The 13,001-nt window shown below is 48.3% G+C and overlaps 1 protein-coding gene across 1 annotated transcript in view; it reads right to left on the reverse strand.

Annotated features, from left to right (window-relative positions):
• LARS2 (leucyl-tRNA synthetase 2, mitochondrial) overlaps positions 1–12,400 on the reverse strand; it is a 188,978-nt gene extending 176,578 nt beyond the window's left edge. Inside the window, exon 1 of the mRNA XM_077859188.1 lies at positions 12,329–12,400. The gene's annotated coding sequence lies outside the window, so the exon portion shown is untranslated. The remainder of the gene's footprint in view (positions 1–12,328) is intronic.
• Between the last annotated feature and the right edge of the window lie 601 nt (positions 12,401–13,001).

The following is a 13,001-nucleotide window of genomic DNA, read 5'->3' on the forward strand; positions in this document are numbered from 1 at the left end:
TTGAAATTAATTTTACTTTCTAACATGGCTGCCAGAAAATTTAAAGTTAAATATCTAGCTCACATTACGTTTCTACTAGCATGACTCTAGACCTCTGGTCTGGTGCTTCCTCCCAAAGCACCAGGGACTTTTTATAGTCAGGGATGCCCAAATCCCTGCAGGGTTTTGTGTGCAGGAATGCATGTGTACCTGCACACACATACACAATCCCACCTGTGCACAGGACCATTTCCACTCCCTGCTCCCTCCTCCCAAACACTCACCACTCACCTCTCAGAGCCCCCTCAGCTGCTGTAAAGGTCTGTCTGCAGAGCACCCACCTGAGGATTTCACACCCCCCCCAAACTTGACGAACATGCTGCCTGGACCACCTACTGGGGGTTCCCCCCACGCACACTCAGTATTGTGCGGTCTGGCTGAGCAGTGTGCAGGTGGCACCTCTCTCACCAGCCTTTGTTTCTTTGAAGAGCTCTTCCAAGGAATGGGCATTTACTGGGGCTGCAATATTACTGCCCTTGGGTAACAGGAGCAACAGCTCGGGTGTTCAAGATGAAAGTAGCTTCTGTTCCCACTCTGTTTCTCCCCAGCCTTCTTCTTTCTGAATCTTCCAGGTCGAACTTTTCAGAAGCTTTTCAGGAGCCTACTGCTGCCAACTTCTCAGAGAATTTGCACACCTTTGTGTGTGTGTGTGTATGTGTGAGAGGAAAGCAGGAAAACAAGCATGTTTTCTGCCAGCCTCCCCTCCGCCTCATCCACAAGCACACTTGTTCAGCATGCTGCTGGCTGGGCTCTGGCCTCGCTACACTGGTTCCCTAATTTTTAGGACTCGAGCTTTTTCAAGTCCACAGCTGTTGGGCATCTCTGAAGGGTTTTGCTTTTTCTCTTTCTGTAAGCATAAAAAAAAAAAAAAAACCCACAAAACAGACCTTTGGGCTCAGGTGATGTTAATCTGACAATTACATGGAGGTAATTATCCAAATGCAGACTCTGGGTCTATAAACAGACACCGCCACAGACCCCACTGTGGCCCAGCAGGACCCTGTTTCCAGAGGTCTCAGCAACCCGTCACAACAGCCAGTGAGGGTTTATAAAGACTCATCACAAAACACAGGTAGGCTCTGGAGATACAGCTTTCCTGCTTACAATCGCTTAATTAGGTGGAATATCGCCTGCTGGATTCCAATCAGATGAGCTTGGGTAGGCGCATCTGACTACACAAGGCTCTGGGCTGATGGGGGCAGGGCACTGACTGAAGATTCTAGAACCTGTGGTATGAGAGGATGAGGCCAGTGTGGCAGAAGTGAGGCACACCTGTGTCACACTACCCTTACTTAGCTTTGAGCCCCGCACATGTGGCTGTCCCTCTGGGCCTTAGTTCCATGCTCAGCAGAATAAGGTGGTGGTGAGTTGGCTTCCTGCAGCTTCCGCAGGATGGGGGCTGCAAGTAGCTGAAAACCCCAATTCAAGGCGTTTTCTCATTTGTTACTTCACATAACAAGAGGCAAGAGACAATCAGCATTCGAGGATTCCATGTCATCAGAAGCCCAGGTAGCTCCTCTGCTGGTTGTACTGCTTAGGGACACCTTGCGACCATGCAAGCAGCCATTCCAGGTGTCACATCCCAACCCATACTGCTCAGAGCCGAGAGAGCCCACCTCTCTTGCAGTCTTTCCCAAAGGCTCCTCCCAGAAGCCACCCCTCTGCCATCTCATTAGAGGAACAGGGTCGCATGCTCACTCCTGAGCCAATCATTGGTAAGGGACAGGGGAGGACCGAGATTAGTTTAGAATGCGTCTGGGGTTACTGAGTCGCCTTTCTTTGGGTCGGTGGTAGGAGGGTAACACCTGAGAAACACCGAGGTTCTCTTTACAAGGAAGGTTATGGGGGTGGGGGTGTCAGGTGGGAAGCCTACAGTGTCTGCGACAGGTACTACTTACATTGAAATGAAAACTGGGCAGGTCTGGTCTTGTCCAACCTCTCTCCTTTTTGTCCTTTTTACCCCTCTATTCTAGTTATATTGCAGGGAACATAAACCAAATCAACTTAACTTTCCTTTTTTAAGGAATTTATCAGCTTATATGAACTAAAATGTTGAAGGGGAGATTTGAGCTAAAGCCAGCTCCATCCAGGAGATGGAATGGTATCATGAAGAAAGGCTGGATCTTTCCCTCATCCTCCTCATTGCCAGCTCAGTGTCAGCTTATTTCCCAGGCAATCTCTCTCTCTGTCTCTCCCTCTCTCTCTCTCTCTCTCTCTCTCTCTCTCCTCAACAGATAGAGCCTTTGACACCCAGTGGTGTACATGGCCCTCAGTAGCTTTCCCAGAGCCCTAAGGAGAGTGTTCTGTGGAACATCCTAAGTAGAAGCCACATTTCAGGAAATTAAGTCTAACCATAGGTAGGCTGGTTTGGAGAGAGAATAGAGACAGGAAGACCAGATGGAAGTGGGAATTGACAGGAAGCTGAGTGGGGGCCTCGATGGTGATGGTGGTGGTGGTGATGGTGACAGTGGTGGTGTTTGTGGTGATGACTGATTCTCTGCCTGGTCCTTCCATGCAAAGAGTCTTGGTCCAAACCTTAATCATGACATTCAAGGCCTGACCCCAGCTTACTTCTCTGACTAGCTCTCTTGGAGCTGATCAGCACAAACCCCTATCTGTTTTTAGGCAGATCATGAGAACACACCTGATGAAGCCTTAGTTCCCCTTCTGTCACCCTTCCCTGCCTGTCTGCTCAACTGCACCTTCAAACAACCTTCAGGGTGCAAGCTCACCCCCTACAGCTCACCCCTTCCTGACACAACCCCTATAAAAATTTCCTCCTTCCTTGAACAGAGGCATTATCCTTTACTGTCCACTCCTGGAATCTCATTTGTCTTTTCCATCGCATCGCCACCAGAGCCAGCCCACCTGCAGACTTGGCATTTCCATCCCCAGGAAGGATTCTCTCCTGAAGCAGTTTACAGAATTCCAGGGATTCAGTAGGAAGTGACTCTGATTGACAGTTCAGCTCTGACCTTGTGTTCCAGTGTGATAATGGGGTTCCTAACTTGTGACCTGCAACAATGACATCCAACATCTCCAAGCACTAAGTGCTTCATTCGTGTTATTTCATAGGAAAAGCAACTATCCATTGGCCAATGTGAGCCTCAGTTTTCACATCAGGATTTTTCCTATCTTAAAGGTGCAACTGAGGCACAGAGAGAAGTTAAGTAACCTATCCCCCAATCAAAGGAAGGAACACAGACTCCACCTCTTGAGGAGGAAGTGGCAAACTTCTGGAACAGCAGGTGGAACCAGAACTATTGGTGGAACCATTTTTAGAAAATATGGTCTACCACATCTTGCTCGTTTTTTTAAAAGATTTTATTTATTTATTTGTTTATTTATTTATTTATTTGATTTATGAGAGAGGGCACGTGCAAGCAGGGAAGAGGGACAGAGGGAGAGGGAATCTGGAGCTGATGCCCCACTGAGGGCAGAGCCCAACACAGGGCTCTGGATCCCACAACCCTGAGATCATGACCTGAGCCAAAGCCAAGTCAGATGCTTAACCGACTGAGTCACCCTGGTGCCCCCATACACACACTCTTTGCTCTCTTTTTTAGAATAACTTTTTAGTTCTAAATAATTTTAGAATTGTTGCAAAGAAAGATTTTCACATGCCCTCCATCCCGGTCCCTCTACTGTTAACATCTTAAGTAACTGGGAGGTGTTTATCATGGCACTTTTAGGCATTAGGTCTCCTTAAGTTTCGATCTGTGCAGTTTCTTGGTTTTATCTTTCATGACCATGTTGCTTTTGAAGAGCACTGGGTCAGGTGTACACGCTCACTTTGATAAATATCACTCTCACATCATGCTTCAATGCTGTATGAAATTTAAAAATAAAATCCTAGGACCATTGCAAAAAGTAATAAGGAAAGCTTGTTTAGAGTGGAGTCAGGAGGCCGGCAGGAGGAGCTCTCACAGCCTACGGTTCATCTTCAGTTGCAGACCCAACTGGAAGAGACACACCTTGCAAATTAATACTACTGTAGCTACTACTTTAATAAGGAGTAAGAAAGGTTTCCTACTCCCCCGGCAACAGCCTAGCCAATGAGAGAGAGACTGTTACAACTCAGCCAATGAGAAGCCACTCTGCTTGGAATCCCAGTTTCCTCCCATAGACTTTTTGTTTAGAATTGCCCTTCCTGTCTCCTCCCTTTTCTCTATAAGAGTGTTCATTTCCTTTGTTCTCCAGACTTGCCTATGGGTTTGCCATAGTTTGCTTGCAGGGGATTGCAATTCTTTGCTATTCCCAAATAAACTCATTTTTTGCTGGCAAAATAACTAGCAGCTTTATTTTTAATTAGCACCACAAACTAGCTACTGCGTTGTATGCTTTTCCCACCATACATGACCCATGACCATATGGAGCTTGTGATTTCCTCACCCCAGGATATGAGCCTCTTTCTTATCTGGAAAACTATCCATTGGCCAATGTGAGCCTCAGTTTTCACATCTGATAGTAAAGAGGTACAGGGTAGATTGGATGAACTTGAACCTCTGCCTCAGCTTTAAAAGTTGATTCCAGGAGCACCTGGCTGGCTCAGTCAGAAAAGCATGCAACTCTTGATCTTGAGGTTGTAAGTTTGAGCCCCACATTAGGTATAGAGATTACTTAATAAAAACTTTAAAATAATAATAAAAATAAAATGAGATACCATTTCTTAAATTTCATTAACTTAAAATGTATTTCTTGAACCTTATTGGTCAAATTTCTGCCTTAATTCTAAGGCAATGAAACAAATTAAATCAGTCCCTGTTAAAGTCTGAAACCTAAATTGCCTCTGTCTCTGGACACTCCCCTTACCCCTTCATCACCCCTCCAGACCCAAGGCTCTGGGAGGGCAGGGGTGAGCCTCAGGACTCCTCATACCCCAGAACTCAGAGCATTTCTGGTGGATGAATGCAATCCCTTGCAGATGGACTGCTCATGTGCCTCCATGCTGCTCTGCTGCTATTACAAGTTCACTAGCCCCTATAACTTCCAAGTACATTTTTTTCCTCCCAAACTACATGGTTAAGTCCTCCAGGGGAGCAACCTGAAATACTATTTCCTTTGTGTCTTCCCACGCCATGCCTACTTTTTCCACCTTAGAAGGCAGTCAAGAAATGTTGTAGAATGATCCACTCACTCCTTGAGCATCAGCATAACTGGCTCCGGGCACATACTATGGATGAAATTGCCATTTATTTATTTGACAAGTTTTTACTGAACATCTAATATATGCCAGGGTCTTCTCTAGGTGCTAAGCCCTATTTTCTTTGGAATAGGATGGCCAGTCTGTCAGATAAGATAATGTTTGAGCTTTACTCTGAAAACCTCCTACCAGCTGATGGCCAAAGGTACCATAAAGATAAAATGAGGTACACATGATACCAAAGCAATGTGTATCTGGGCTTAAGATGTTTTATCCTGACAAAATACCTTATTGGCTTTGCTTCATTTTGTTGGTCTCAGGTTATTGCATTTTCGTTTTGTTTTTGACTCAAGTGGCCTATTCATGAAGAAAAGCCGGGATGCAAGAACAGCATAGAAATAAAACGTAATCAAGGTAAAATTAGATGTTTGGGTTTAGATTCCACCTCCTGTAGAGTATGATGATGAGGCCTAGTGATGGGAGGTAGGGCTTGGAGGCTCACTGCAGGACCAACCTGGCTTAGATTTGCTCACTCTCCTCTGCCTTCCTTGAAACCTAAGGCTGTGATCTGGAAGTCACTAGACAGCAGGAGGCCCCCAGTTCTTCTGGAACCTAGCCCTTCTTCCAGTCTGGCACCCCTTGCTCAAATGACCTGCCAACCACACTCTGAAACAGGCCACCCTCCCTTACGTCCTGGATGCATCTGGACAAACCACAGTTCTGAATTCTCCATCCTGGAGACACTCTCATTTCACTTGCCTCTCTGTTGAAGACAGAAACCATCTTCCTTTCAAATGGGATCCAAGAATTTAAGGGAAAAAAAATCTATTGAACTTTGTAACTTCCTTTGGTCTCTTGATAAGACAGATTTGGCTTTTAATTCTTTCAAAATGAGAAATTTGCCTTGTTCTGCAAGATCAGAGATTGGAGGAGTTTCTCCTTTTTTCTCCCTTTCTTTTTTCCTTTTTTAAGCCCCAGGGGCACTGACAACTGTCTAGGGAGTGGCACCTGCTCAGAACTCCCCAGCATGGTACCAGCTCTCCCAGGAGCACAATTCAAGAACGGCCAACATGGGGCACCTGGATGGCTCAGTTAACTAAGCATCTGCCTTCGGCTCAGGTCGTGATCCTGGGGTCCTGGGATCAAGCCCTGCATCTAGGCTCCCTGCTCAGTGGGAAGTTGGCTTCTCCCTCCTCCAACCCCTCCCCTTGCCTCTGGTCCTGTTCCTGCTTCAGCTCCTCTCTCTCCCTCTCAAATAAAAACAAAAATACAAGCTTTAAATTTAAAAAAAGAAAAAAAAAAGGTAGCCAACATGAGCTCCCCATTGCCGGGTTCCAGCACCATGTCATCAGGCAACTTCAGGAGGTGCCATTCCCATCCTCACCCATGATGGGGCAAAGCTGAGCCTGACAGATAAGAGGAGGGCCCCCTCTTAATGGACCCACAAAGGCCTGGGTTGTTTAATGGAAGGAGCCAGCAGTGATCCTGCCTCTAAATTGCCACATGAGCTTGAGCAGGTTGCCGAGGCTCTCAGATCTCTGTGTCAGCTGTAACGTATGAGGCTGTGCCGGATTGGACATGCTGGTCCTTATTCCTCGGACCGATGCTGACATGGCAGGAGGCCACTATGCTCAGGATCCCGGGTTGACAAGACTCGGCTGGCCCCATAATAAAACATATATAAAGTGCTCTTCTCTCCCCACACACCAAGAAGCAGGACACTGCTTGGTCTTGTTTTCTGTGGCAGTAGCTGCTGAGAGAATACTTTGCAGGATAAAGGAATGAATGAAGAAGCTGGAGTGTCCAGGAGAAAACCCACCTGTCTGCTTGCTGGCTATCTGTTCCTCTCTCTTTTGGGGAACTCTCTCTTGCAGGTGCTCTGGAGGGTTAAGGGGCCAGCAAATGTCCCTAAAAGACAGAGAGTGGGCCCAGTGCCAAACCTGGGAGAAGGCAAGAAGGGCTCCACTTAAGGCGTGACTGCCCTGAAGAGACCTTCCACTCCTCTCTGCTGTCCAGATCCCCACAGCTGCCTGCTTCTGTCTTCCTGAGACCCAGATGTTCAGCTCTGTCTTCAGTGCTGTGTCCCCTCACATCCTTCCACCAATTGCAGCTTGCATTTAAGTTAGCCAGAGTCAGATTCTGTTGCTCTCAACCAAGGGATTCTAACTGTAATGAACATTTCATTTATTCTCTCCCTCTCTTGTAACCTTGTCAAAACAAACAAAAACAAACCAAGGAGAATGGGAGGAAGGAAATGAAAGAATGGATAGGGTGACATTAGTGGGGTTCTTAAAAAGATTTTATTTATTTATTTGAGAGACACAGAGAGAGAAAGCATGAGCAGGGGGATGGGTAGGAGAGGAAGACGCAGACTCCCCTCTGAGCAGGTAGCCCAATGCGGGGCTCAATCCCAGGACCCCAGGACCATGACCTGAGCCAAAGGCAGCCGCCTAACGGACTGAGCCACTCAGGTGCCCCAATATTAGTGTTTTTAAGATTTGTTTTAGAACCCTTTCTCTGATTATATCAAAGGTGGTCTACCCGAGATAAATGAAATGGAGCTCCTGGTTTCTCTCAGATGTAACCCACAGCTGGTAACCAGGTTCTGCCTCCTGAAAAGCAGTCAAGGGTGTTGGATATATTTCCCATCTAGTCTGGTGCAGGGGTACAGGGAGCTACCGTTGCCCCTGGATCCTGCCTTCTCAGATCCACAAATTTCAGCCACCACTTCCTCTGTTAATACTCACACGTGAGAAAGTTCGGTTTCCTTGGGGGAGTGGGAGTTGGGAGAGAGAGGGAGTAACAGCAGCATTTAGGGAACACAACCTGTGCTTCAGGTGGTGTTTCATGTATGTTTTAGTAACACACCAAACCCACAAGGTGGCTTCTGTTACTATCATTTTGCAGATGAAGAAACTCAAGAGACCAAGACACTGGCTGGAAGGGTCGGAAGTACCAGTGCAGAGCTGGGATTTGAACAGAGCTCTCTTGTGACCTAATACAAGGAGACACTCATTAGGGCTCTGATCTGGGGTACACGGTATACCTCTCTCTGCACATCTGTACCACCAGCAATCCCTAGCAATCCCTGCCCCACTCCTTGTCACCCCCCCAACCCATTGCATTTTTTCCTGTGGGTCCTTTGCTCTGTTACCTTAAATCCTTCTGTTTCCATCAATGCAGGCCTGTGCTAAAGTACTGAGTGAAAGAGCAAGGAATATCTGGAAGGAGTACAGGTTAAAGGCTAAGAATACAGGGTCTGTCATCAGATGGCCTGGGCAGATCCCAACTCTACTGCTCACCAGCTGTGAGCAAGTCACACAACCTCTCTGTTCCTCATTTTCCTAACTTGGGAAATAGGAGATAATATTACCTACCACAGTAGGAACAATAGCGGCCCCAAAGGTGTTCATATCCTAATCCCTTAATCTCTAGAATGTGTGAATATTACATTATATTGCAAAGGGAAAGTAATCAGTTGCCTTTAAAATAAACAGTATTCTGGGTTGCCCAGGTGGGCCCAATATAATCACAAAGCCCTTTAAATGCAGAAGAGGGAGGCAGGAAAGTCAATGTCACAGTGAGAAGGACTTGCATTGGTGGCTTTGAGGATGGAAGGGGCCATGAGCCTAGGAACAAAGGCAGCTTCTAGAAGTTGAAAAAGGCAAGAAAATTAACTCTCGGCAAAGCCGCCAGAAAAGAACACGGCCCAGAAGACACCTTGATTTTAGCCAGGGAGACCCATTTTGAACTTCTGACATTCAGGATTTTAAGAAAATAAATGTGTGTTGTTTTAAGGTATTAAATTTGTGCTACTTTGTTATAGCAGCCCTAGGAAACTAACACACCTGCCTCAAAGGCTCGTTGTGAGGATTATAAGAAAAGCTGCCAGACACATAGGAGCGCAATGAAGTTGGTCTGTCCTTGTTGGTTGGTGTGCAGAGGTGGGAGCTGGCCGAGGGTGGTGTTGAGCTGTGCTCATTTCTTCTAACCGTGCCTGTCCACCCTCCCCTAAATGGAGAGCCCTGTACCTTCCGTGCCTTAATTACTTTGGAACACTGCTTTATAATCACACACCCGACGACTCCCTTCATCAGACTGAATTCTGAATTGCACTTGAAGTGGCTTATACAATGTCAGCCCTCTGATTAGCTTCTTTCCGAGCTCTAAAATGAGGGTAATCAGAGTGGAGGAAAGATCTTACCATGTGCCCTGGGAGGGAGGCGAGGGCAGGGGATCTCGCTATCACAATTTTCTAATTAAGACTTTAAGAGCTTTTAAAGAGCCAGCTCATATCACCCTGCAGGCCTGTGGTCATCCTTCCTGCCCCCCTCCCCCCAGGCCCTCCATGAGCACAAAATTTCAGACTGGCACTTCCAGGATCAAGCCAGCTGATCCTCCACCTTCTCACCGGGACTCTCCTCCCCAGAGATTATAACCCACCTATCCGGCCAGTCCCTGAGATCTGGATCAGACTCCCCCATTGCACACCTTGTGGAGCCCATGCTCCCTCCAAGATCTTGGGGACTTTCAAGTGGGGTCTGGTTTTCCCATGGCCTCATCTGCCCAGAGGAAGATTTATAAGGAAGCTAAAGAAGTCTAAACTCCAGCTGTAGGATGCCGAACAAAGTGTTCCCATGATCATGGGCTTCAGTAAAATTGTCAAAAGTTTGATATTTTTATGTTCTTTAATGGGATCCCACCAAACTGTAGAAGCTTCAGGTACCGTGAAATTTGGCTCTGCCTCTGCACTGAGGCGCCCAGCTCTATGCCACAGGGCATTCACCCCCACACAGAATTCAGTCCTCTGTTTCTCCCTGAAAGATGTCAAGGTGTTACTGAGTGTGGTAGATTTCTCTCAAATCTGTGTGTGAGCGTGCGCTGGCGACGTGAAGAAAAGGGTTTGTAACTTACAACTGGCCATCAGGTGTCCTCGTTCTTAGGAATTTCCTTTGGCCACCAGTATGGGACCTCTGTTTCTGCATCCTTTGCCCCCAGGGACCCTCTCAGTAACTCCGGCTTTGCTCTGCCTCCTTGCTCTTCTACTCAAGAGCACAACAAACTCCTTTGACTCTCTCATTTTTAACCATTACTTTCAGGTTCTTACCTTGTAATCGCCCTGCTCTGCCCTCAAGGGGTTGGCCATGCTATTTTTCCCTGGATGGCTTTCCTAAGAAGGTTTACAGTAGCTGCCATTAACAGGGTATAGTTTTTACAATCACTACATGGGGTGAAAAATATTGGGCTTTTCTTTCTAAGGTTGGAATGAGCGGACCTAAGGGCCTGGGGGATAACACAGTAATGGGGATGCAGAGGGGCACCTGCAAGCAGAAGTGACTGCAAGAAAGGAGGTTGGCTGAGAGCTTTGGTTTAATGACAACAACAAAAAAGTGGTTGAGATGATGGTTCTAGGTCTATTTTTTTCCCTAGCCCTTTTGAAATCTCCAGGACTTACATCCACCTGAATAACACCAAGAAGGGACCATTCCCTTCTTTGTGTCCATCTGAGCCCTAACAGTTGCTCGCGGTGGCTCCCATACTTTATTGCATGTTTTTGTTTATGCATCTGTCTTTCCTCCCACAATCCTCTGCCTGTTAATGCAAGGACATGTTATTTTTTTTTTTAAGATTTTATTTATTCATTCATGAGAGACACACAGAGAGAGGCAGACACATAGACAGAGGGAGAAGCAGCTCCTTGCAGGGAGCTCGATGCGGGACTCGATCCTCGGACCGGGATCATGCCCTGAGCTGAAGTCAGACGCTCGACCACCAAGCCAGCCAGGCATCCTATGTGTTATTTTTTTTTTTCCTGTTCCTCCCTATTTAGCGTAATGGGCATGACACAATAAATATTTCTTAAAAAATTCTTACTTACGAAATACTGACAATATTAGCAGTTATCTCTTGGAATAATTTTATAGACTGAATGAGATAATCGTCTAAAGTTCTTAGCATAGTTCAGCAGAGAGGAAATAAATGCTTAAAAAGTATCCTTTGGGGCAGCCTGGGTGGCTCAGCAGCTTATGCGCCTGCCTTCATCCCAGGGCATGATTCTGGAATCCTGGGATCGAGTCCCATGTCAGGCTCCCTACTTGGGGCCTGCTTCTCCCTCTGCCTGTCTCTGCCTCTCTCTCTCTCTGTCTCTCTGTGTCTATCATGAATAAATAAATAAATAAAATCTTAAACAAACAAAAAAAAAGTGTCCTTTGGGGCACCCGGGTGGCTCAGTGGTTGGGCATCTGCCTTTAGCTCAGGTTGTGACCCTGGGGTCCTGGGATCAAGTTCTGCATCCAGCTCCCCGCAAGGAGTCTGCTTTTCCCTCTGCGTACGTCTCTGCCTCTGTCTGCGTCTCTCTCCCACGAATAAATAAAATCTTAAAAAAACAAAAGTGTCCTCGTTAATATTATTGAATGAATGGGACGCTTTGGTTTAACTCATTAGCACGACTTTATACAGGCCTGGAATTCCTTTCGCGTCCTTTTTTCTTGCTATGGAAAACGAAAAGAAACAGCACGATAAAGGGAAAGAAAGAAAAACAGTGGAAATCACAGCTGTTCAATCACATGCATCTACGGATACAGATTTTTCCCTCTTAAACTTCCAGGGCCCCGAGAGTAACTGAAGGCAGCGCCACCCATCCGCGGGGGGAACGCATCCAGCGTCCACGCGCGCTGCCGTCTTGTCTTCGGAAGAATCACTGAAGCCATGAAGGCCTGGGCCCGCGCCAGCCACCCGGAGGATGTTACCACCCCCTTATTTAAGCGTCACAGGAACCCTATCCAGTGGGTCCTACTGGGTGGTCACGTGGAGCGAAAACAGCAGGTGCTGAGACTCCGCGTGCATCTATAATTAGGGGAAAACAAATAAAACGGGGGGGGGGGGGGGGGATGTGGAGACTTCCGAGGAGAGGTCAGCTGGAGACGCCGAGACGCGGTACCTGGGATGCCTGGGAGGACAGAATGCCCGCAGGTGGAGGAAGACGGGGGGGGGGGGGGGGGGGGGGGGGGGGGGGGCCGCAGGGGGTCAAGGAGGGCGCAGAGGAGGGCTGCGAAAGGCAGAAGGTCTGACGGCGGAGGCCGAGGGCCCGGGAACGCGGCGCGGAGGACGAAGGCCGGAAGGCGGGCCTGGGCCACAGCGACTCACCTGCACTCGAGCTGGAGCTGGAGAGGTGCGGGGCTGCTCCAGCCGAAGGAAGCCGCGGGAGCCAAACCGGAACCGGAACTGGAGAGCTCGCGGCATGGGGAGGAAGAGGGAGGCGTTGCCCCGGAAGCAGAAGGGCGGATGAGGAACAGGTGGGCCCCGCTGCCTGCCCGCGCCCTCGAGGCGCCCTCGAGGCTCCCCGGCCTGCGTGACCCTGGCAGGGGGGGTCCTGGGGAGCCGGTCATGTAACCTAACCTGGGACGGGAGGACGAGGAACCCATGAAGAGGGAAGGGGGTCGCAGGCCGGAAGCCTCAGACCGGAAGTCCCCTCAGAGCCAGGGTCACCGTGGGGAGACCTGAGCGTGTTTATGGGCGGAGGGGACGGACTCCAGGAGAGGGAGAGAAAGAGCAGAGGAGGTGGGGCGCTGACAGAGCCGGGTGTTGGAGCAGGTGAGGAGGAGGGGAATCTGAAAGGCCCGAGGACTCCTGCTCCCCGCGCCGGCCTGGGAAGGGATGAAACTGCCGGTAAATCCAGGGCCCCGTGTGACCCTGCCAGGAGGTGGTTTGGCGCAAATAAACGAGCCAACAGTTGAAAACCGTAGAAGAGCATCTCCCTAAATTCCTTCCCGTCTTTGCCCAGACATTTCTGTGTCTCTCAGATCCCCAAACCTCCTCC

Source organism: Canis aureus, chromosome 19, assembly GCF_053574225.1.
Source record: "Canis aureus isolate CA01 chromosome 19, VMU_Caureus_v.1.0, whole genome shotgun sequence".
Lineage (NCBI taxonomy): Eukaryota > Metazoa > Chordata > Mammalia > Carnivora > Canidae > Canis > Canis aureus.